Genomic DNA, 22,300 nt, shown 5'->3' on the forward strand with positions numbered 1-22,300 from the left:
TTGTGCCCACGTGCTCAGACCCTGGCGGCTCACTCGGGGCTCCTGCAGGGCCCACCCGTGCCAGAGAGCCAGGGCTATTCTCCTGCTCACCCCACCCCAGACAAAAGCTGCTCCCTGAGCCCACCTTGGCACTGCTGCTCTCTGCTTCCCAGCTGCTGTGGTCCCCTTCCTGCCATCCCTCCATTTCGGCTTTCATTTCCTTACGTAATTTCTCTGTCCCCAGTGAAGTGTTATTGCCATCATTACTGCTCCACATGTCTTCCATTTTTCTTATCATAAATGTCATTCTCATACTGCAAATACCAAAAATGCCACAACCTTCCTGTGAATCTATCTCAGCGCTATCTTTGGAGACATACCTCATCTGAAAAGAAGTAATACTGAAAATAGCTGTATATTTTTGGATGTATATTTTTGTCTGGATGGATGTCAGGGATCAGCTTATCGGGCAGCTGAAGCAATGCAAATCCCCAGTCTGCACAGGTCTAGTTTGGTTTACACAATAAGAGTTTCTGGTCAAACCTGGGCTTTGGTACCCTAACAAAAAGCTTCCCAAAAGTGACAAAGACCCCAGATTTAACAGAAGATAGTGGTGAGGAAAGGTTTCTCAGCAATGGTGGAGGCGCAGAACACAGCAGCAGGACTGAGCTGCCGGGTGTGCAGCACTCGGGCTGTGGTGGCAAATCACTCTGGACTGTTCCCCTGTCAGTCACCGTCAGATGAGCAAATACTGGGAGGAACTGGTGCTTGTGAAAATTAATAGACGTGGCTGCACATTCCCAGCATCCGATTATCTGTAACTGTACCTGCCAAGCCAATCTGTTTGTGAATCCTGAGGCACCGGGCAGCTGGAACCCTGGCTGGGGCACACCAGCCCTCTGTGGCATAATCATGCCTGGGAGGTGAGGATTTGGGGTTTCTCAAGAAGTAATTTTTCTTGGTAAAAGCAGTGATTAACCTTGCTTCAGTCACGAGCAGTGGTATTTAAAACAACAACAAAAAAAAAGGCAGCTGAGAGCTGCCTGCAGCTTGGCTCGGGCAGCCGCTCCTCCATATGGCGTGTGAAATGCCAGCACATGAAATTAACTCTCATAAATAAGTAATAAGGGCTGATTTGCCCAGATCTGGATGGGCTGGCTTCCTGTGGAACACAGCCCTTAACCGTCAGCATTAACCATCATTGTAGCTGCAGGTGTTGGAGGCCACAGAGTTCCGACAAAACGTGTATTCCAGGGAGAACTTGGAAGGAAAAAACCACTTTGGGAGGGGGCCAGCATTCCAGCCTCATTCCAGGATGCTCAAGGAGGAGTGCCTGTTTGTGTTTTCAGAATTGAATGTTTCAGTTTTCTGACATTTTCCACAAGTCAGGCTCGAGTGAAATTATATTTTGTTCTAACAGAGCCTTTGAAGTAACGAAATTTTCCCTCTTCCAGGGGACTCCTTGTACGGGAGTTCTTTTTCCTCTCCAGAACGTGAGAAAATTGAAATAATGAAACTTCCTCTGAAAAATCAGAAAGATTTGTCCCACATCACATATCTCATGTAATCTTTCACTGACAGTACAGGGGGTTCAGACTGAAAGCCCTATTCTTGCTAGAACAGAAGAAATTCAGTATGCAAGATGGTGGCAAGATTTTAAGTAGAACTCTCGGACTTAGAGTTGCCCATCTCTGACAAAAAAAGTTAAACAGAAATAGTCAAATTCTCACAGACCCTGGTGACTTGGGACAGCAGGTTTTCAGCTCATCTGCAAGAGGCCTTGCCAAGAGCCTGGTGTCCACTCACAGCACGCATTGGGTCAGGTACTGACCCGGCTGAAAGGGCCAAGCACCAGTGCCTGAATCCCCCTCTCCAGCAGCACCATGGGTTCCTGGAGGCCTGATCCTCAGAAACAATGGAATTTTTCTTCAGTCGCTATCAGTGAAGTGGGAGCAGTGTCACTGGGAGTTGGGCATTGATGGATGGTCCCTGAAGTGCAGCAGCACAATCTGTCAGGGCTGAGGTTAATGGGGGGAATAGAAATAGCCCGAGCCTGCACAGCTGACATCATGTGCTAAATTAGCTGAAAACCAGCTCACAGTGTACTCCTGCTCCTCTCTTAACTGTCATTGACCCCGTGCCCAGCTGCAGCACGGCACAGCCTGGCATCCACACTGAGCCTCGGGCAGCTCTAGGGGCCAGTGTGCAGGGCTGGCACTGCCCGGCTCTGCTGGGGCTGGGGCACCCCTGGGCACTGCCATGGCACAGGCACAGCGTCACCCTGCCCTCATCCCACTGGCACACCAGGCCGGGCACTGCCATGGCACAGTGTCACCCTGCCCTCATCCCACTGGGGCACCAGGCTGGGCTGCAGTTTGTCCTCTGACACTCCCAGGGCACAGAGGGGCACCCCCAGAAAAGGGGAAATCCCACTCAGAATTCGTTGCCATGTGCTGAGAGTGTCCCACAGGGCACACTGACTGTGCATCCCTGTCTCTTCCCCAGGCTCTGGTACCACCGTGGCCTTCAGAACCTAGCTCACTCTCCTGCCAGCTGGGAATGCTTGAGAAATGTTCCAAATGCATTTGGTATTCCACTGCAAAGTGCCACCTGTCCTGGAGACCAAACTAACCCACAGCTGAGAAAATGGAAAACCAGGAATTTCGTTATTTAATGGCTTCAAATCCTTTACTACTTAATTCCCATTTGTAGCATAAATACTGAAGAAAATCAAGGTTTTTTTAAGAGGAAAAACAGATCCTAATTTCTGTTGATGTCTTGTTCTCACCTTACAGGAAGAAAGGTACATTCAGAGGCTGCGTTTGGCTCAGGAGGCACCACTGCAATGAGAGGCTTCAGCTCTTCCCACGGGTGTGATAATTCACAGTTTAAATAAGTTTTTCCTGTCCTGAAGGTAAAATACAACACAGAAACTGCCACGAGCATTTTTTTTGGTTTGTGGTTGCAGCATGGCCTTTTCTGCCCCTTGGACATATGCCATGAATGCTTTAATCCTGGCAAGGGTTTTATCTTAAACAGATACAATGAGGGATCTGAGAAGTAGGTCAGGGGACATTAGAGGCTGTTTGATTCATTGAATTGTGTGCATAGCACGCTTTCAGGCCTGAAATGTCATTACCTGGATGCGATGAAGCTGCTGTTTTGTTTTAGAAAATAGTCAAATGGATGGTTAGGAGGAGAAAGGAGAGAGGAAGGACTGGGTTTCTGGGGGCCAAACCCATTTCAAGCAGGAAGCCACCACCCCAAGCAGGTGCCTGAGCCTCGTGGTGGCAGCAGGGACCAGCAGCACCCAGAGGGGCAGGGTGGGGCTCTGGGGTGGCCATGGGGTTACCGATGTGGGAACAGGGGAGCTGCAGCTGTCGCCTCTGCTGGCAAAACAGTGCTTGGGGACTCCTGACATCCTTTCCAAAGTATTGATGATATTTTTTTCCCCCTCACAGTGCTTTACCACTCTGTGTCTGTCCAGGGTGCAGAGTTTTCATTTCTTTTAATGGTTCTCAAGAAATTATTGAGAAATAAAAATGCATTTCAAAGTTATCTTCAAGGCTTACTGTGGTTCACATGGTTTCTTTAAATCCACAGTGCATATGCTATTTTTCAAAGCTTTACTGGTCCCCAAACGATTGTAATGGCATGTTGACTGGCTTTACTGGGGCCTTGAGAGTTTAGAAAGGAAAAAAGTAACTTAGCAAGGGAAAACCCTGTAAATATATATACAGGAAAGTTTTTAGAGTTCATCTAATCTGTCTCTAGTTTTGGTATTTCTAAACCAGGCACTGACATCAAGGTTAACAGCACTTTCCTGCTCTGGGAATGTTGCAGCAGCCAGTTGACTGGAGCTCCTTGATGCCTTAAGAAGAAAGCCCACCCATCTGACAGGGCTGGTGCAGCCCTCAAGCTGCTGAAATCACTGCCAGGAGCGAGAGCTTGGCCTCTCTGCGCTCTCTGCAACTGCTGGAGAGCCTGGGATCCTGAAATGTCCCTGTAACAGCATTAATGCAAGATGGATATAGCTCCATACCCTGGATCTGCTTAACCTGATAAATAGTTTCAGTTAATGGACAGCAAAAGGAATGATGCTCAGTAAATTTGATTTTATGAGCCTTTCACTTATTTGCTGTGCCCATTAGGTCGGAAGTTAGGTAATGGTGAGTGTCCATTAGTGCATTAGCTCAGTGATGAGGGAGCTGAGTTGGAAAAAAAAGAAAATGGTGGGAGACTGCCTGAAGCCAGGTGTATTCATTAAACCTTTGCTCGTTAGTGGTGGCTGTGGTGGACGCTGGAGAGGCATCGGAGTTTGGTTCAGGTGGGAGAACTGCAACCCCTGCATCCCCTTCCTGCTCCCACAGCACTGGGTCCTTGTTTCTGCTGCCGTGGGGAGCCTGGGACAGCCAGGGGGCTGCAGGGCAGGGATGGGGCTGCTCGTGTGCTCCTGTCCCAGGGCTGCTGGGATGGGCAGCCTGGGGCTGCTCCTTCCACTCACAAACGCATCACCCAGCTTGTGACAACCACAATAGCCATTTCACTGATTACCCTTTCTTTTACTCACTTCCTTTGGATTTTTTTTCTCTGCCCAGGTAAATTAGTTTTTAAAGTCTCTTTTCCCAATTTCTTCGTTACCCTGGGATTATTTACACAGCCCACAAAAAGCTGTTTACTCTTCTGGGTAATTCAATGAACATTCACTTGCTTTGAATTAATATGCAGTGTTGTTCCAAGTGCTGGCAATTTAGTGGTAATTGGAACATCTCCTTACCCTGGGAAAAACATCCAGCCTCCCAAGTTAGTTTTCACAAGTGGCATTAATGCAGCAAGAGAGCCAAATTCCCTTGTATATGTGCTAGCAAGGAAATATGGGGCTTTGTTAGCAATTACTAGGTAAATTTTCTTTCCCTCACCTCCTGGTGGTGCTTCTCTGTAGCAGTGAGGGCTGTTCAGGTGGCTGGGGTCTGTGTCCCACCGCTGCCAGGGCTGGATGAGTGGTGCTGTGGTGATTAAGCAGTTTGCCCGTGATGTGTTACAGGTGCTGGAAAAGAGTTTGGTGGGTAAAAGGGGTTTGCAGCAGTGTGTGGAGGAGCAGGCACAAAGAACCTTTTCAGCAGCAGTTTGATCTCACCTGGATGCACATCAGAGGTATGTGTTGTAAGCTATGGGTGAGCCCTGCAGAGAGCTTTGCCTGCAGGATTTGGTAGGGATGTCTGTAATTGCAGCAGCCCAGGCTCAGCTGGGGATTGAGCTCCCTCAATAGCAGCACCAGCCCTCAGCAGGCATTTCCATTTCAATCTGCTGGCTGCACTCTGGCCCCAGACAGGCCATGACTGTGACAGAGACCTGTCTGTGAAGCTAACAGAACCTGATAGACAGAAAATGAAATCTGTTTGCTCTGCTCTGTTGTCTGCTCGCTTCCCTCATTTGGTTCTGCTTACAAGGGCTACTCAGGACGCTAACCCTTTTCCAGGGGTCTCCCCAGCAATGGAAACAGCTTTGTTAGGGACTAAGGCAGGGAAAGAGACAATAGGTTGCATTTGTTTGACACAGTTTTGAGGTCCCAGTGGGAGCACTTTGAATCTGTGCAATCCAAAGTGAGGGTTCTGTGCCTTTCAGAGCCTTTTCCTTCCCTTAAACTTTTCACCCCATGTATAACCTCCTGCCTAGGCAGGACATGAGGCTCAGCCAGAAGGGAAGACAAAATGTTGTGGGGTTAGTTAAACTCCCAGGTGGGGTTTGCTGCTGGATGTGGCTGTGAGAGCAGCTCCCCTGTGGGATGACAAGTCTCAGAGCATCAGGGCCCTCCAACAGCCTCTCCTGCTCTCAAGACATTCTTTCTCTCATCACATTTACTGTAGAACTGGTAAACTAATGATGAAAATATTTTTGTTGATTTTTATGCTTTGCTTTTGACCTGTGAAAATGTGTTTACAGCAGGATTTGCGTTAACACCCTGAGAATAAACAAGTGTGAATATGGCACTGATCATGCTAGCACAAAAATTAATGTTGCATATGCAACATTAAATACCACTAAAGAGTTTAATTTAATTATGGAATCAGGCCTTATGGAAGCCAGCAAGCTGGCAGCCCAGAGAGGTGAAGTCTTCTGGCCGTGGCATGAGCTGAGCACACAGGATCTCACTGAGAGCTGCTGCATGGGGCACACCTGCCCTGCATGGGCACACCTGCCCTGCATGGGCCACACCTGCCCTGCATGGGCACACCTGCCCTGCATGGGCACACCTGGCCCTGGTGGCAGGCGACAGAGCAGGGTCCATGTGCTGCCAGCCCTGTCCTTCTCTGCATGAGCAGGGGCTGTAGTTACAGAAGGGGCCCAGTCTGGGACAATATTCAGCTTTACAAATTCTCTGGGTGGAAGTAGCTTCCGGTCACTGGAATCGGTCTGGGGACAGCATAAACCCACAGTCTGGAGCAGAAACCCTTCAGACCCAGTGAGAAGGCCCTTGAGCTCACAGGTGCACTCCAGACTCCCTGGCACCTGCTCGTGGAGGCAGCAGAGCTCAGGGCTGCCCAAGAGCTGTCGTCCATCCCCTCGTGCCCTCCACAGCCCTCTGCCAGCCCCCGGGGGCTCGTGGCCCTGTCTGCAGCCCCGTGCTGCCGTGGCACTGGCTCTCCTGCAGCGTGGGGCCTGCCACAGCTGGCATCTCCGCTCTGGGCCTCAGCCCTGGAGACGGTGTGGCTGTGGGCAGTGCCCACACCGCTCAGATGAGGAGGGATGCCTTCCTCCCACCCAGCACAGTCCTTGCCCCCGAGACTGCATTCACAAAGGGTGATTAATGCAGTCTTTGGGAGAGCACATTGACTGAGACATCCTATTTACAGAGAGCTTCTTAGTGGTGTCCTCAGGAGAACAGGGAGCCAGACAGCGTAGAGTGTGTTGTTAGTAATGTAAAAGGACACTGTTATTTGTATTGCACCACTGAACTCCATTATATCTTTTATTTTCCTTGTTTCCAGGACAAATGCAGTTCCTTGTGAAGCCACCACCAATTGGCACCCACTGGCAGGTCACCAGTGCAGGTTTTATGCCACAAAGGAAAGAGGCTGCTCTGAATGCCAGCAGTACCTGGCTTACAGTGCCACTGACTCAGCATGAGCCGCCTCCTCAGCTCCCACAGCTGCCCTGGTCCTCACTGGCCCCCCGGGCACTGCCAGCAAAGCCACCTGAGCTGGCAAGGGTGGCAATGCCCAGGGACGGGCCCTCAGGCCAAGGTCTTTTTCCTCTGCCGGTTTTCAGTGGAGCTTTCCCTGCTCATCCCCTTGCCTGCTTGTTGCTAGAGCTTGTCACAAGCACAGGGGGTCTCTGCTGGTCACTTGGTCCCTGTCCCCTCCCAGAGCAGGTCCTGGCTGTGGGGCCATCCCTGGGGCAGGGCTGGGACCACCTCACACACGTTCCTTGCAGGTCCCTTGGCAGAGCTCTGCAAGCAGCTGCTTCCCTCTCTCTCTGCATTAAGATTAATGTTTGAACAGCAGTTGTCCCATCCATCTCTCTGGGAGGCTTCCTCCAAACAAATAGCAGGAGGAGGTGGCATCTATTTGGGAATGACAGGGCTTCAATCTATTTATTCCACAGGTAACTGCTCTCTCCTGAAATGTCAGATTGACTCTTCATCTTCCACGGGCTGGGTGCGAGCGCGTGTGGCGGGTACAGCCCGCCTCCCTTCCTCTGCAAGGAAAAAGAGTCACTGAGATTGATTGCACAATTGAATATGCAGCATGGTAAACAGTTATTTGGAAATTATTGTTTGTGTTTAATTATGACATACAGAAGTTTAACAGTCATAAATTTTTCATTGGAGTTGGAATGCAAATGTAAGCTTTAACGTGCATCAAGGAAAGACACAAATCAGCACTTGCACAGCACAGCTCTGGGGCCAGCAGCCCCACACTGCTCATGGGCATCCCCCTCCTCAGCATGGTGGGCCAGAGCTGTCAGTGAGCTGGAGTGGCTTAGAAACCAGAGGTTGCTTATTTCTGCTTGGTTTGTTCTCTGCATGAATTCTTACGGCAGAGCAGAGGCTGTACAGCCACTCAGGGCTTCACTGCCCCCTGCGCTTTTGGGGTGCAGCCAGGGTGGGGAAGGGCCTGTGGGTGTCACCTCCATCCTGGCAAAATAGGAAAACTTTCTGGTTTCATGAAAGTGGCTTTTCAGCACTTTTGCTGCTGGCAACAATTCTTTCCAACAATTATCAGATTCATTTTCCCCATCTTTTCTCTCTTTTTATTCCTTTCTTATCTCTTTCTTCTCCTTCCCCCAGCACATGCACATGGACACATGCTGTAGCTCTTGGCAATTGAAGAAAATGAAAAATAGATATGTAGAGGGAAAAAAGTTTAACAGCAAGAAAAGATATGCTAGAAAAGAGGGTGGTAATAAAGGAATCTAATTAAAATGGAAAATTTCTGTGGGAAAAGGAAGCAGTGTTGGGGGAGGCAGAGGTAGAACATTGTTTCTATCCAGCCTGCTCTTTTGGGGGAAGAAGCAGCATTTCCCAGCTGATTAAAAACTGGCATGATAATGACAGTTGAGTATTTTTCTGTCTTTGTATTTCTGAAGCAAATCTCTCGTGGGACAAAACATATCACTCAGTGATATGAGTTGCATAACGTTTAATTCTGTATTAGGCAAAGAACAAGCTGTGTCTGTGTTGTACAGTTCACACGTGAGCAGAAAGGTGAGCTCACGTTTTCTAGCACCCACCCACTTGTGCCTCCAGAGACAGCAGGTTTGGGCAGGATTTTAGGGAGAGACAGGAGTCCAGAGGGTCTTGTGACTGCTTCAGGGTTAGCAAATGGGGTATGGAGATCTCAAAATAGAGTGCAGAGAGGGCTGACCTGCAGCTGAAGGATGTGTCTGAGCAGTGCTGACCTCGCCATCAAAGCTTGAGATGAAATATCTCCCCGGACGAGTTCTGTTTATGATGTTCTCCAGCCATTTCACCAACAATACTGTGGCCAGTGGAGCTGTGATTTACTGCACAATGGCAGAGGTGGCCACCCTGGGCAGGGGGAGAGCAAGGGTCACAGCACTGGGGACATGTCCTGCAGCCCGTTCAGCACTGAGCTGTGGCAATCATCACAGAGTGGCCCAGACACATCACAGTGGGGCAGGGGGGGCTGACAAGGTGCATAAATGGCACTGGGCTGTTTGTATTTCTGCATATTGTGACTCTGCGTAGCTGTCAAATGACCCATGGCTAATCTCACTGATTTAGGCATTTCTTTGTTCCTTGACTGATAAGGGTGACAGGGGAATCTGTGGCCCTTGGGACACGATGAATCAGCTCTGGGAAAACAAGTTCTCCAAAGAGGAAACTGCCTGTGGGAAGTGGGGTGGGAGTGCTAAACCAGAGATGTGGCAGTGGGAATGGCTTTCCTGGGCTTTGCCTTAAGATTATTCCTTGCTGCCTGTCACTTCTTGGTCCTCTTCCCATGTTCTGGTTGGAAGGACACCTTTGAAATGAGGGATGAGTCATAATGAGAAAATAAACGCAAATTAATCAAAGATGACACTAGAAATTATGTGAAACATAATTTCTTTGGCATAGTGTTCCAACGTGGGGGGGTCTGTGTGTGTGTGTACACAGGCACACCAACATGAGCCGTCACCATTCATCGTTACAGTGCTCACAAAAGGCTTTACAAATATGAACACCAACAGCTCCCACACAGAGCTCTGGGTGACCTTCACTTGGGGCTCTGCAGCTGGATTCAGAAGCCACTGGTTTGCTTGCTGTCTGTCAATTTTCCTTTGTGCTTTCAATCATGAGTGGCAGCAGCAGTGGCAGTGACAGCCATTCCCCAGTGAGCAGCAGAGCCTGAGGACCAGGAAGGTGATGGTGAGAGGCACCTGGGGTGGGCTGGGGGAAAAGGGGTAAAGGAGGAGTGATGTAGTACTCAGGCTGTGTAGCTGCAGTGGAAGGGAAATGCTCTTAAAGAATTGGGTGTGGTTCTGAAAACCCAGACTGGGGATATTTCATCTTGGAATGCAATTACATTCCTGTAAAATCTTTCACTGGCATGATGCTGGATGTGGAGGTGAGTACCAGAGGCTTTCTGCCCACAGCTTTGCAGAATTCAGTCAGCTTGTGAGTGAGCAGTGATGCACGAATAACCAAGGGACAATGTGTGTCCTTTCATGAGCGTTCATGCTAGATCTGTGTCCTGAGAGGAAAACAATGTTTGGGTCACAGGACAGGGCAGCAGCAACCTTAAATCCCACGGGAAATAAAAATGAAAGAAGCGCTGATATTGAGAAGTTCCCCAGTCAGAGGTGGTGTATCACAGTTGTTCTCTGTTATAAACACCACCTTGAGCTCTTGCAGCTCCAGTAAAGAGAAAAGTAAAATGAAAACACTGTAATGGGTTAGAAGATGCTGAACGAGACAGCTCCATTCAGCATCAGTCTGTGACGTGTCAGAAGTGGCAAAATGTTTCACTGTGCCAGTTATTAAAAATGAAGAAATTGTGCGCAGGGTGAGGCGTGGTGGTGATTGATTGTGTGCTCAGAGCTCACCGGTCAGCCTGAGCCAGGGCATTGCCCACTCGGTGACGCGGCAGGAGCCGCAGCCAGCGCCACCACGCTCACAACTGTTTCCACTACTCTGCTAAAATAAACACCTCAGTTCTGCCAAAACATATTAAAGGTAACATGAGTCACCACTAAGGCAAACAGAACGAAAATTCCCTTGAAGGAAGTGAGCACAAACATAACTAAAAGCAGTAGATTAAAGATTGAAATATAAACTGCAGATGACAGACAAACTTCAACTTTTTCTTGGTGATTTTCCAGAGGAAATGCATTTATCATGTCTTATTCATTGTGCACTCTGTCTTCCCCTTGCAGCATCTCACACTGCCCTCACAGCCTTTATTTGCCAAAACTCCATCCCCACGCCCTGCTGGATGTGATTATACCCCTAGCCCTATAAAATCTGTGTGTATGTTTCTAGAACAGTTATACATTTTGCCTTTTTTGGGGGGTTATGTAGTGTATGTTGCATGCCGTGGGCAGTGGATGGGCTGCCCTCTGCAGCCAGGGAGCTGCAGGGTTGCACACACGGACCCGCTGCTCCAGGGTCACGGGCAGCGGTGGCACTGCCACCTCTGCCAGCCCCGCACTTGCTGTGCCCCCCTGCCCAGCAGCCCTGCGTGCTGAGTCACTCCTTCCCGGGCAAATACCAGGGTAAAGAGACATGACATTTTCTGGGCCGTTCTTCTGTATTAATAAGATTCCAACTACAGGGTGACCTTTTCACAAAGGATTTGTAAATGCCAAAAGCTGCATAAAAATCTCTCTTTCTCAGGCAAACAGAGGCATCATAACTTTGCATTTATTTCTTAAATGGTGTTTTCCTGTCTTTTCCTCTTTGATCATCTCTTTCCCCTGAATGGATGTAGTGACAGCTGTGCCTCCAATAACAGCTGTGAAAAGGAATGAGAGAAAATCAGTGATTGAATCACTGCCTGCTCGGGGGATCGTTCTGCTCAAGAGGCTGGATGAATGAAAACAAACAGGGCAGGGATGGTGCCCCTGCAGGACAGGGACCACAGAGCTTTGGCATGGGGAATGCTGGGTGCCACTCCCAGCTTGTGTAAGCAGAGCTGACACTGTTTCTTGAACCACATTCACACACAGAAAACAGGAAAATCAGCACAAACCAACCACACGAGGCTTTTATGTTACATTGCATATAGGGTATCTGATTTATCAAATAAATGCTGCCTTTGCAGCAGGCTTTACACCCTCTTTGGGTGTATTTCCAAACATAGGAAAATAATAACAGCCAAACAAAAACCCAACAGAACAAAAGGCTTATAACTGTGCCAATGGAAAGCTGAGGCTTCATCCAAGAGCAGGGCACTGGCATACATCACCACCACCACCCTGCACTGTGCCAAAGGACCCAGGACCTTGCCTGACTTCTTTGGTCAGACTTTGAGTGAGCTTGGTGTCACCCTGAAAATCACTGCATTGCCTTAATTAATACATGGTGTAAGGAAACTCTTGCACCTTTTTGTTTCACCTCCATGGTTACCTTTTTCCTTTGTCCTCTTTCTGCATTTCTCACGTCTTTTCATTACCAACTAACATAATTTAATTCTTTCTCCCTTTTGCAAGAGTCCAGAGCCTGCATTTGTCACTGGCAAGTGTTCAGCTTTTCCTAAACTGCAGCTTAAAAAGGAAAAATTGAGGCTGGATCTGAGTCAAATGCAAGTTTCATACTTTAATGTTTTATCACCCCAAAATATCATTCTGCTTTTAATTTCCTGAGTGATTCTTGCGCCCAGCTCAGCAAATGCTAATATACTCCCCCTGATTCCCACTCTGGTTCCTCCCAGGTTTTCTCCTTTTCCCTCCCATTTCCTTGAGAAGTGTCTGATCAAAAGGAGCAACAAACTGTAGGTGGATTCCTAAGGTGTCACGTCAAATATTGAGGGTTGATACGAGAACAGGAAATATGTCCCCAGTTGAGTAGGAATATATGCCAGGTAAACATGAAATCTGCAAAACCTTTTCCCCAATGCACTGGTGAATTACCTGGAAGTCTGCATGTCAGTTGCCTGAACTCTGGACCAGGTTCTTCAGCCAAGCCAGGACAAACCTTCCCCTGATGGCTCCTTCTGTGCTGTTATCCTTGGAACTTTTGCATCAGACTCCAGGTTTCCCTTCAGCAGCACACAGCATCGCTCCTTGTTCTGCTGCACTGACTAATGAGAGTAATTGGTCTCTGTCCTCTTCATAATGTCCCTCTAAGTATTTGCAAAGAGTTATCATGGCTCCCTCCAGTCCTCTTTTCTCTTCACATAAAGATTCTCAATTCATTTTAATTCGTCCTCCCTGACCCTCCCTCCCACTCCCACTTTATATATCAAATAATGGAACCCAATTACCTCGCAGGCGAGAATGGAGCCGGGGACAGCAGAGTGCCCTGGAAAGGCAGCGGTGGGTTCTGCAGTGCCCAGCAGTGCCCTGGTGTGAGCCCCTGCCCAGGCTCTGCAGCTCTGCTGGGCTGAGGGGCTCTGCAGCATCCCAGCCTGCTCAGGAGCCACCACAGCACCAGCCGGGCCCTGCTGGGCACTGCTGGGCATTACTGGGCACTGCCGGGCATTGCTGGGCATTGCCAGGCACTGCTGGACATTGCTGGGCACTGCCGGGCATTGCTGGGCACTGCTGGGCACTGCCGGGCATTGCCAGGTCCTGTAGCACACCCAGCTGGGCTCCTGAAGATCCCAGCATTATTTTGGGTTTCCATTTCATGTTCACCTGCCCTTCAGGTTTTTGAGGGATTGTTTTTCCCTTTGTGCTTCTTCAGTTATTTGGATGATATTTTATCACTGCAGTCAAGTAATTGCACTGGCACAATATGAGCATTAACATTTGCGGTGTGAATTGAGAAAAAACACCATCTTTAAGCCTCCACAGCAGAAATGTTCCTCAGCAGCAAATGAAAGTGCCACAGCCCCAGCTTGGAAATCCCTGCTTCTCCTCCAGGACTTTGAACTTGAGCACCTCCACCAGCAGTACCACTAACAAACACCAAAGTCAAACACTCTTTTTGCAAACAGACACCCAGTCCTTGTGATTTCAGATGTGATTTTGTTTCCTGATTTTATCTGCATGAGCAGTTTGAATGGTTTTATAATTTGCCTGTGCTTCCATTTTATCACATCTGCCTCCCATCTGTTATTTTTATGGTTTGCATTCCCATTCTCCTCTCCTAATGCCAGCAGCTTGACTGTAAAGCTGATGGCACATCCTAGAAACTTATCACCTCTCCCCCAAAAAAAATGTCTTGTGCAGGATGGCATACCATCCTGAGAACCACCTGGAGAAGGACGGGTGGATCTGTTATTAATGATTTTCTTTAGCGAGACCACAAAACCACTGCCCTTGGTGCAGGTGCATGCTCTCTTCTCACTGCGCCTTGCAAAAGTCCCACTGAAGGAACAGAAACCAAAAGTAAACAAAACCTTAGGGATTCAGGGGTGTTTATCTGTTGTATCCCATGGCACTGGGGACTAAACAGGAACAGAGTGAGCACGCCAGGGCTCCAAGCTCTCCCCCAAGGCTCCTCCCAAAGACAGGGATCTGTGGGAGCAAAGAACGGGTCCCAGGGATGTTCCATGAGCTGCCCAGGGCTGCACAAGGGAGGGGGAAATTGGAAACCAGCCTCTGGACCCCCAGGCTGGGCAGTTCCCTGTCTCTCAGAAGATAAATGAGTGATTTGGTCACTGTACCATGACAGCAATGCTCCTCCTGAGCGTTGCAGTGCATCCCTGGGCAGGGATCCTGCCACAAAACAGCTTGGAGTCAAAGTCAGCTCACTGCAGCTCTCCCAACCCTGGCTCTGGTCTGCAGAGCCCACAGAAGAAATGTGAAAGGGGCTGCAGGACTTGTGCATTGATGCCAGCTTGGCATCAGGTGGAAGAACCATAAAGTGCAAAATAAATACAGAATTTCCCTAACGTTGTCTCCAATACTCAATGCTCAACCTCCTATAAACAACAGATGAGTCCTGCACGCGCCACGGGTTTGGGCCAGTTAAAATTTTCACTTATTTGTGGCAACACAGACTTCTTCTCCTTCTTTTATAATTTTCCAAGCACATGTATAATTGGCTCTGGCCTGCTACCAAGAGGTTTATTAGAGCGGCAAGGGATGAAACTAATGATTGTTAAGAAGATCTAATCCAAGGATACTGAGTTGTTGATTACACATTTATGGCTGCTAACCAGCAGCTCTCGAATAAGGGCCTGTGGATTTGTTTACCTTGCCAAGGCACCAAGACGTAGCCAGTCACTAAAACGCAGAGGCTGAGGCAGAAATCAATACAGAGCTGCTGAACACCCTCCTGTGCAGCTGGGGGAGACTAATTGCTGATGAACCTATGAGACCAATAAAAATGTGCATAATTTAAATTGTATTAAAACCATAAGCTGCTAAAACATCAATATTTAAACACCATCCCACCATCCCCTGCAGTGTCACCAGGGATCTTACAGGAAGAACAGATATTGCTGAACATTAAAGCAACAAAGGCGAAAGAATTGCCTGAAATATTTCTTTCACCAAATTTCTGACATGGATTTGTATAAAAGTGTCTCGTGGAAGAATTTGGCCCCGGGTGTTCTTCCTCCTGGTGTAAGAGCAGGTGCTGGAGCTGCAGTGCAGGAGGAGTTCACTGAGGGCTGACCCTTCCACAGCAGGGTCCATTCCCAGTCTGTGGCCATCCTGGCACTGCTCAATCCAGAGCGCACCTGCTGAGAATAATGCATTTATCACCACGATTCTACCTGGCTGTGCTCTACAAGGTGTGCACGTGGCAAACCTCCATCATTTTCTCAGTCACTCTGGGATACATACCATGAAATTTAACAAGGTGTGTCCTATACAGGGCTGTAACATTGCAGCTGTGTGCACTAATTAGATAACGCTCATTATTGTTCGTTCAATTTGCATTTGCAGAGGCGGTGCCAGCCTGGCTGCCGGCCCTGATTGATTGCTCCCACTTTGCCTTCATTAGGAAGGTGGCCTCAGCACAGTGGTTTTACAGCGTGTTTGCTGCCACTTGACTGGATGTGCCAGTCAAATGCCTTGAACTGTGGCTCTTGATTAACAACACTTGCCAGTGCAGTGCCGGCTGTTTGAGCAGCCTGACAGGCAGCGGTGGGGCTGGGCGAGCGCTGCTCCCACTCCTGCAGGAACTGTGGCACAAGGGCTGGGGACAGCTGGCCTGCACACCAGGGCCGTCAGTGCCCGTGTCCCCTGCCCACCTCCTGCACTCAGACGGGACTGACAGAAATAAACGGGCCTGCCAGAGGGTTTGGCTTTGCCAGACAACACGGAGCCCGTGAAACCGGGCACGTACAGGTCTCAGTGACCTCTGAGATTTCTCCTTCCTGTCCCCTCACAGATGCAGAGCAGGGTTTTCTCTGGTCCATCCCATCTCCCCCTCCACTCCAGGCATCACCTCGTGGGATCAGTGCAGCCAGGGGCTCAGCTCTTGCCTGGGTTTGTGTAGCAGCAATCAGCCTGGAAGCACCCATTGCCCCAGCCCAGGGACCCCCAGCCCCTCTGGGCCCAGGGCCCTCCTGTCCTGCCAGCTCAGCCCTTGGCCACCAGACTGCCGAAGGAGGATGCTGGGCCTGCAGGGAGCCTGCTCTCAGCCCATCCATGACATGGGACAGCTGCTTCCCTGCCAGAGCAAGGGCCCTGCATGGCAAGGTGATGCCATTCACTGCTGGACTGACGTGGGGGATTTTTCCTCACGCTCAGTGACACAAGGCAGCTCCACAGCCAGCGCCTTCAGCAGATGAACTGTCGCTCCAGCTCCTTCCAGGGTGAAACACTGCCACTTTTCCCTTTTGCATATGCAGCACGCACTGGGGAGTTCAGGTCTGTGCACAACAGATTTATTCATCAGTAATCGTTTCATTTCTGCAAAGGAAATATGTTCCACTGCTCCTGCAGCTGACAGGCTCTGGCATCAGTTGGAGGCTGAGGTTCCAAAGGAGGCAGAATATGTTTATGGGATGAACCACAGCTGTTTGCAGTATTCCCCTGCCCTAGCAATTATTTTAATAGAAAGAATTCCTGGAGGGTTATTTGGCTTCACACGGTGCACGTCGTGTTCACAGTCACTAGTTCAGGTATCAGGCGAGAGAACCTCTGAAGACAGTTCTGCTCCTATAAAGCATTTTTTAAAAAAGGCAGCAGGTTGAATGCTGCAGCCAGCTCACACACCAGAAAATACTTGCTCCCATAGGCAGCACAAGAAATGATAGGAAAACTGGTACATTTGCATAATCTGCATTATCATAAAGTTGTTTACCAGCATGGCTGAGCCGCCCAGCACTCCCAGGGTGTGCGAAGAGATGCTGCCCAATGCAGCCACTGCTGCGTAACCTAGAGACACAGAAATGGTGAGCTAGACACATTCCTGCAGAAAACATGATCCCCTGGCTCCACACGCTTTTCCCTGAGGGAGAAGAGGGGGGAGCTCCCCAGCCTGTCCATGGTGCAGGGGTTTCCATGGGCGCCTTCTCTGCCCCCGTGGAGCAGCTCCTGCAGGAGGAGTCTCTGGCCAGGCTGGCTGCAGGAGAGCAAAAGGGAGTACCTGCTCCAGTGCTGTATTTCCACAATAAACTGGAGCCCATTTAAAATTCAGCAGCATCGTGTGAACGTGTTGCTGCTTTGCCTCAGAAATAATCAGTCAAGACAGTCCTCAGACACTGCTGCTCATTAAATAAAACACCCGGAGTCCTCCCTGAAGGGGAAGGTTCCTCAGGGACTGGCAATATTTTAGCCTGCTTGCCATCTGAGGGCTTTAAAATACTTCAGAAGCATTAATTAAGTCTCAGGACATGCCTGTAAGATGGAAGATTAGCATTTACTCAGCAGTGAGCAGCACTCGGGCTGCAGGCTGGGGATGCTCTGGGGCTGTGGAAGTTTGGATCCGGTGCTGTGAATCCCTGGTGCCAGCACAAGGGAGAGGTCCCACGCTGCAGCTCCTGCCCTGACCCGCTCTGGGACCCGGCTGGTGGCCTTGGAGAGGAAGGTGAGCTCCCAGGTGGGGCTGCTCTGCTCGCACAGGCCCTGCTCATCCTGGCACCGCCCATCCTGGAACTGCCCAGCCTGGCACTGCCCATCCCGGCACTGCCCATCCCGGCACTGCCCAGCCTGGCACCGCCCATCCTGGCACCGCCCAGCCCGGCACCGCCCAGCCTGGCACCGCCCAGCCCGGCACTGCCCAGCCTGGCACCGCCCATCCTGGAACTGCCCGGCCTGGCACTGCCCGGCCTGGCACTGCCCATCCCGGCACTGCCCGACCTGGCACTGCCCATCCTGGCACTGCCCATCCTGGCACCGCCCAGCCCGGCACTGCCCATCCTGGCACTCCCCAGCCCGGCACTGCCCATCCTGGCACTGCCCAGCCTGGCACTCCCCAGCCTGCAGGGTTGATTTGCACTGGCAGCATCCGTGCCCTTCACTGAGAGCATCTCACACAGACACTGGGATTTGGTTCAGGTGGCTTAATGAGAAAATGAGTAAATCCCTTCCTGGGTTTTTATGTTCAAACCAGCTGTCCAAAACATGAGATATCTGAATTCCTTGTAGCTTTAGGATGTTAGACTCTGTTATCTCTCTGAAAATGCCCATTTTTCAGTGCACAGGAGAGCTCTAGCTGCTCATCCCACCAACAGGACTTTAGTCACACACTTATGAATGTATAAGTGGAAGTTAAATACTTTAATAGTTCTGTGGAAATAGATATAAGGGAGGAAAGCACGAATAAATAAAATCTGCCAAGTGATGCTTCGGAAAGTTGTCCAAAGAAAGAAAGAAAGAAAAACTGAACAAATATCCTGTAACTCAAAGGAGAAACAGGTAAGGGTTTGTGTCACCAAACAGTGCTGTTCACATACAGAAATGCCATTTCTTACCTGGAGATTTAGATGAGAAGAGAAGCTCAGCGATTTTTATCAGTGCCTTTAATTTCTGTGCAGAGAATATGAGCACACTGCTACTGGCAGAACATCCATAATGGGGGAGGTAAACACTTCCAAAGCGTTAATTCTCTCAGCATTGTGGATCCAACATGTGCATCATCACTGTACGTCAGCGAGGGATAATGTGAGCAGGCACCACAGTGTAAAATACAACCGTGCAATCTGCTTCTGAGAGAGATTTCCATGTGGGAACAGACAATATTTCAGCAGTTTCCCATAACAACACCACGGCCCAGCACAGCTGGGATCTGCCTTTGTCACAAACAGCTTTGCAATAAATGCCCCTGGTGTGGGTGAGCACAGCCCTGTGGCCAAGCACTCAGTAGCCATGGGAAGGGAAAAGGCAGAGGGGAAAATCAAAGTCATTGAACGATCACAAACCGTGCAAACTCACCCTGAGCAGCACTGGAGGAGCTTTCCCTGACTCCTCAGGGCAGACCTGCGCTCTGGATGTCCCAGTCATTTAGGCCTGCTGAATACTTAATTCCCCACTTAATTGCTTCAGTGCCAAGCAGCTTTCCCTTGCTGCACTTCCTTCATCCCAGAAGGAGGTTAAAGAAGGCAAAATGATCTCCTGGACCATCCTCTGGACACAGAACCTAGGCTTCTGTTTGGGGTCACACTGTGATCTCTGACTCTAACAAGAGCTGGGGAAGAGATTGAGCAATCTATGTCTCTATCTGCCTTCCATGTGTTTATCCAGGACACAACTAGATCTGGGCAAATGATTATGCACAAATATTTCTTAGATCATTTTTTTAGTCTTGACCATTTTCTCACTTCTTTTTCATGGGGCTTTCACTTCTGTGACTTTATTCTACCAGCTCTGTTTAGTATCAAAGTATTCACTGAAGCAGCAAATTATACATGATTATTGGAGATTACTCACTGAGAGTGAAGTGATAAATGAATAATTAATTCTCATTATTAGCACTGTCTCCCTGCCGCCTGAGGCCTCTGTGAAATCAGGGCCCCACTGCTTTAGGGACTGTGCCAGCAAACAGGGACAATCCCTGTTCCCACAGGGCTCGGCCCGAGAGGCGGCGCAGCTCAGGGGAAGGGTGGAGCTGGGCTGGGGCAGAATTCCAAAGCCCGCGGGCTCCGCACTGAAGGGATGCCCAGAGCTCCCTCATTCTCTGGGTGTGGGCTGAAGGATGCTGCCCCTCCCTGCTCAGCTCATCACCCTCACTCACCAACACCAGGACAGCCCTTAATGCCCTCTCACCAGCCAGCACCTCTCACAGCACCACTCATCCTTCTGCGGCCTCCTTATTGCTTTGGCCTGCTCTGCTCTTTGGCCTGGAGAGGTTTTGAGCCTCAGCTCCACCTCTAAGGTGGAACAGGTGCAGAAGCTGCCAGGGAGAAGGCAGGAAGAGCAAAAACCCCGCGGGGGAAGAGTTTCCTCCCTGCTGCTGGGGCTGCCGCTTGCAGAAGGTGACCAGAGTGATGAATGACTGTGCAACTCCCCCAGAGCACACAAATAAAACAGGGAGCAGGCTGTAAAATATGTTGGAGCTGGAAAATGAATGATCTCTGTCAACTATTTAAAAGCAATCCAGTAATGTGAACAATCAGAAGTGAAGAAAAATCAATACACTTTTCATGGCACTGAAACGGAAAATAAGTGGGATTTTACTCCGGTAAAATCCCTGCAAACAAAACCCAACAAATTAATTCTGCTTGTCAATGAATATGGTCATGTCTTCAGCAGCTGCAGCACCTCCCAGAGTGCTGTCTTCAGCCCCAGCACTGCGCTAGTGATGTAGCAGAAATCCCCACTGGACTCAGTGGTACATGACAGAGAATTATGAACCATTGTGTGTTATTCCCAACACATTCAATTTGTTTAACAAATAATTCCTCTAGGAAGGCTTCAGGGAAAGCAAACAGACAACAGAGCACAGCAGACACAGCCCAGTCCCTGCTCCTGCACACAAAATTCAGACAAAGCACCAGAGTAAGGCAAAGCATCACAGTCCCTGTCAGCCACTGGAGGCACGACTAGAGTGGCCACAGTGGCCATTTCTGCACTCCAGATTGCAGGTTCTGGCTCGGGCAGCAGAGGGGATTGGCCTCGAGGGCACAGGAGAAGCTTCTGTACCTTCGGGAGGTGTGGGGGCCCCTCCCAGAGAGAGCTGACGGGAACGGGGCGAGGGAAGGATCCAAGGGAGGTGGATCACGGCTGCAGTGAGGACTTGCAGAGCTCCGCAGAGCCACACAACTTCTCTTGCAGGTCTCAGTGCCAGGCATGCAGGCAGATCTATCAGTTTTCCTTCCAAAACTTTCCTCTCCTACTGGACACAAGAAATAGAGCCAGAAACAGAAATTCAAGACCGTGGCACTGGCTGTAGGAGAACTGCCAGATGTGCAGCCAGCTGCTGGGCCTTGGCCAGACCTGTGTTTAGCACTGTAAAGTTCACAGCTATTCAGCAGCCTTCCCTCTGCATCCCAGCAGCAAAGTAAATCCCTTTACTTTGAGGCTGACTCCACCTAAGGTGGGACTTGAGGTAACACAAGAAGGACTTGTAGCCGGCCGAACTCATTTCTTCTCATTGAACAACCATTCTTTAAGCTTGTTGCATTTGGCAAAGCTGTGAAGGAAACATGAGTAGCGCTATGAACACAAAGATGCCTTTTGCAGCTGAGCCTCTCCCGGCAGCAGCTGCTCCGTCCCTGAGCGGGAGCTGCTGTGACTTTGAGCTCTCCTGCAGCGCCTGCAACATCGCAAAGAAAGAAACCAAGGTTTTTCCCATTTAGTCAAGCGTGTAAGCCCTAAGCTCCTACGAGCGCAGTTATTTATTTCCAGGTTACCTCCAGAGCCGGCGCTCCCCAGGCGGGTTCGTGGCTCCACCGCCGCCCCGCGGTCCGGGCGGAGCTGACACAGCCCCGGCTCCGGGTCCGGTCCCTGCAGCCCCGGGCACAGCTCCGGCCGATGGGAGCTGGATTGCCCGTCATCCTGCTACCCATGGAGCTGGGATGAGCTGGATTGCCCTTCATCCTGCCGATGGGAGCAGGGATGGGCTGGAGAGCCCTTATCCTGCTACCTACGGAGCTGGGATGGGCTGGAGAGCCCTTATCCTGCCCATGGAGCTGGGATGGGCTGGGAGAGCCCTTATCCTGTTACCCACGGAGCTGGGATGGGCTGGGAGAGCCCTTATCCTGTTACCCACGGAGCTGGGATGAGCTGGAGCAGCCCTTATCCTGCCCATGGAGCTGGGATCCCTCACTGGAGAGAGGACAGCGCCGCTCAGCTCTCTGTCAGGGGCTGTCTCTCGCCATCCTGAGCGCTCGGCTCTGTCGATTGCCACCAGAGCCCAGCTCATCCGCGGGGCTCAGACATTTCAAATGTGCTCTGTGCAGCTGCGCTGGTCTCCTGGAGCAAACCCTCGGCAGGAGGCAGGACAGACCCCGCAGCCTGAGAAGGGAGCACTTTGCTCCCAGCTGGTCTGGCAGGTGCCGCCCACACACACAGGAGCCTGTTGGTAGAGGCAAGCAGATGGTGACATCTCATTCCTGTATTTCCAGTGCCACCTTCTGTACAGAAGGGGAAACCTCTGAGTTGAGCAGCTCCGAGGAATGAAACTGGAAAATTCTTCCCCCACCCACGTGGAAAAACTCAGTCACTATTGAAATTAAACACTGAAGGATTTACATTTTCAGTAGCTCAACAGCACACTGAGTTGTGTGCTAAAGACACCCACAGGTGCCAAAATCTTCTAATTTTACAAAGAAAGTACATCAGCCTCACTTTGTGTTTGTCATAAGTCTGTGCCATT

The 22,300-nt window shown here is 50.1% G+C and overlaps 2 long non-coding RNA genes across 5 annotated transcripts in view; one reads left to right on the top strand and one right to left on the bottom strand.

The window, feature by feature from the left end:
- The window catches only part of LOC106629652 (uncharacterized), a 62,526-nt gene extending 54,491 nt beyond the window's left edge, over positions 1-8,035 (top strand). For both annotated transcript variants that reach the window (XR_012583542.1, XR_012583543.1), the window contains one exon: positions 2,775-8,035. This is a non-coding gene — a long non-coding RNA (uncharacterized LOC106629652). The remainder of the gene's footprint in view (positions 1-2,774) is intronic.
- LOC113459888 (uncharacterized) lies at positions 6,840-21,486 on the bottom strand. Of its 3 annotated transcripts, none has more exons than XR_003381467.2 (3): positions 18,459-21,486; positions 14,785-16,920; positions 6,840-12,722 (listed from the first exon to the last, which is right to left on the bottom strand). It is a non-coding gene; the product is annotated as an uncharacterized LOC113459888 (long non-coding RNA). The 3 variants fall into 3 exon arrangements; XR_012583541.1 differs by having other exon boundaries at positions 6,845-7,677; positions 12,553-16,920; XR_012583540.1 differs by having other exon boundaries at positions 9,804-16,920; positions 18,459-21,238; positions 21,336-21,486.
- Positions 21,487-22,300: the final 814 nt, after the last annotated feature.

The sequence above is a fragment of the Zonotrichia albicollis genome, chromosome 22 (genome assembly GCF_047830755.1).
Source record: "Zonotrichia albicollis isolate bZonAlb1 chromosome 22, bZonAlb1.hap1, whole genome shotgun sequence".
NCBI lineage: Eukaryota > Metazoa > Chordata > Aves > Passeriformes > Passerellidae > Zonotrichia > Zonotrichia albicollis.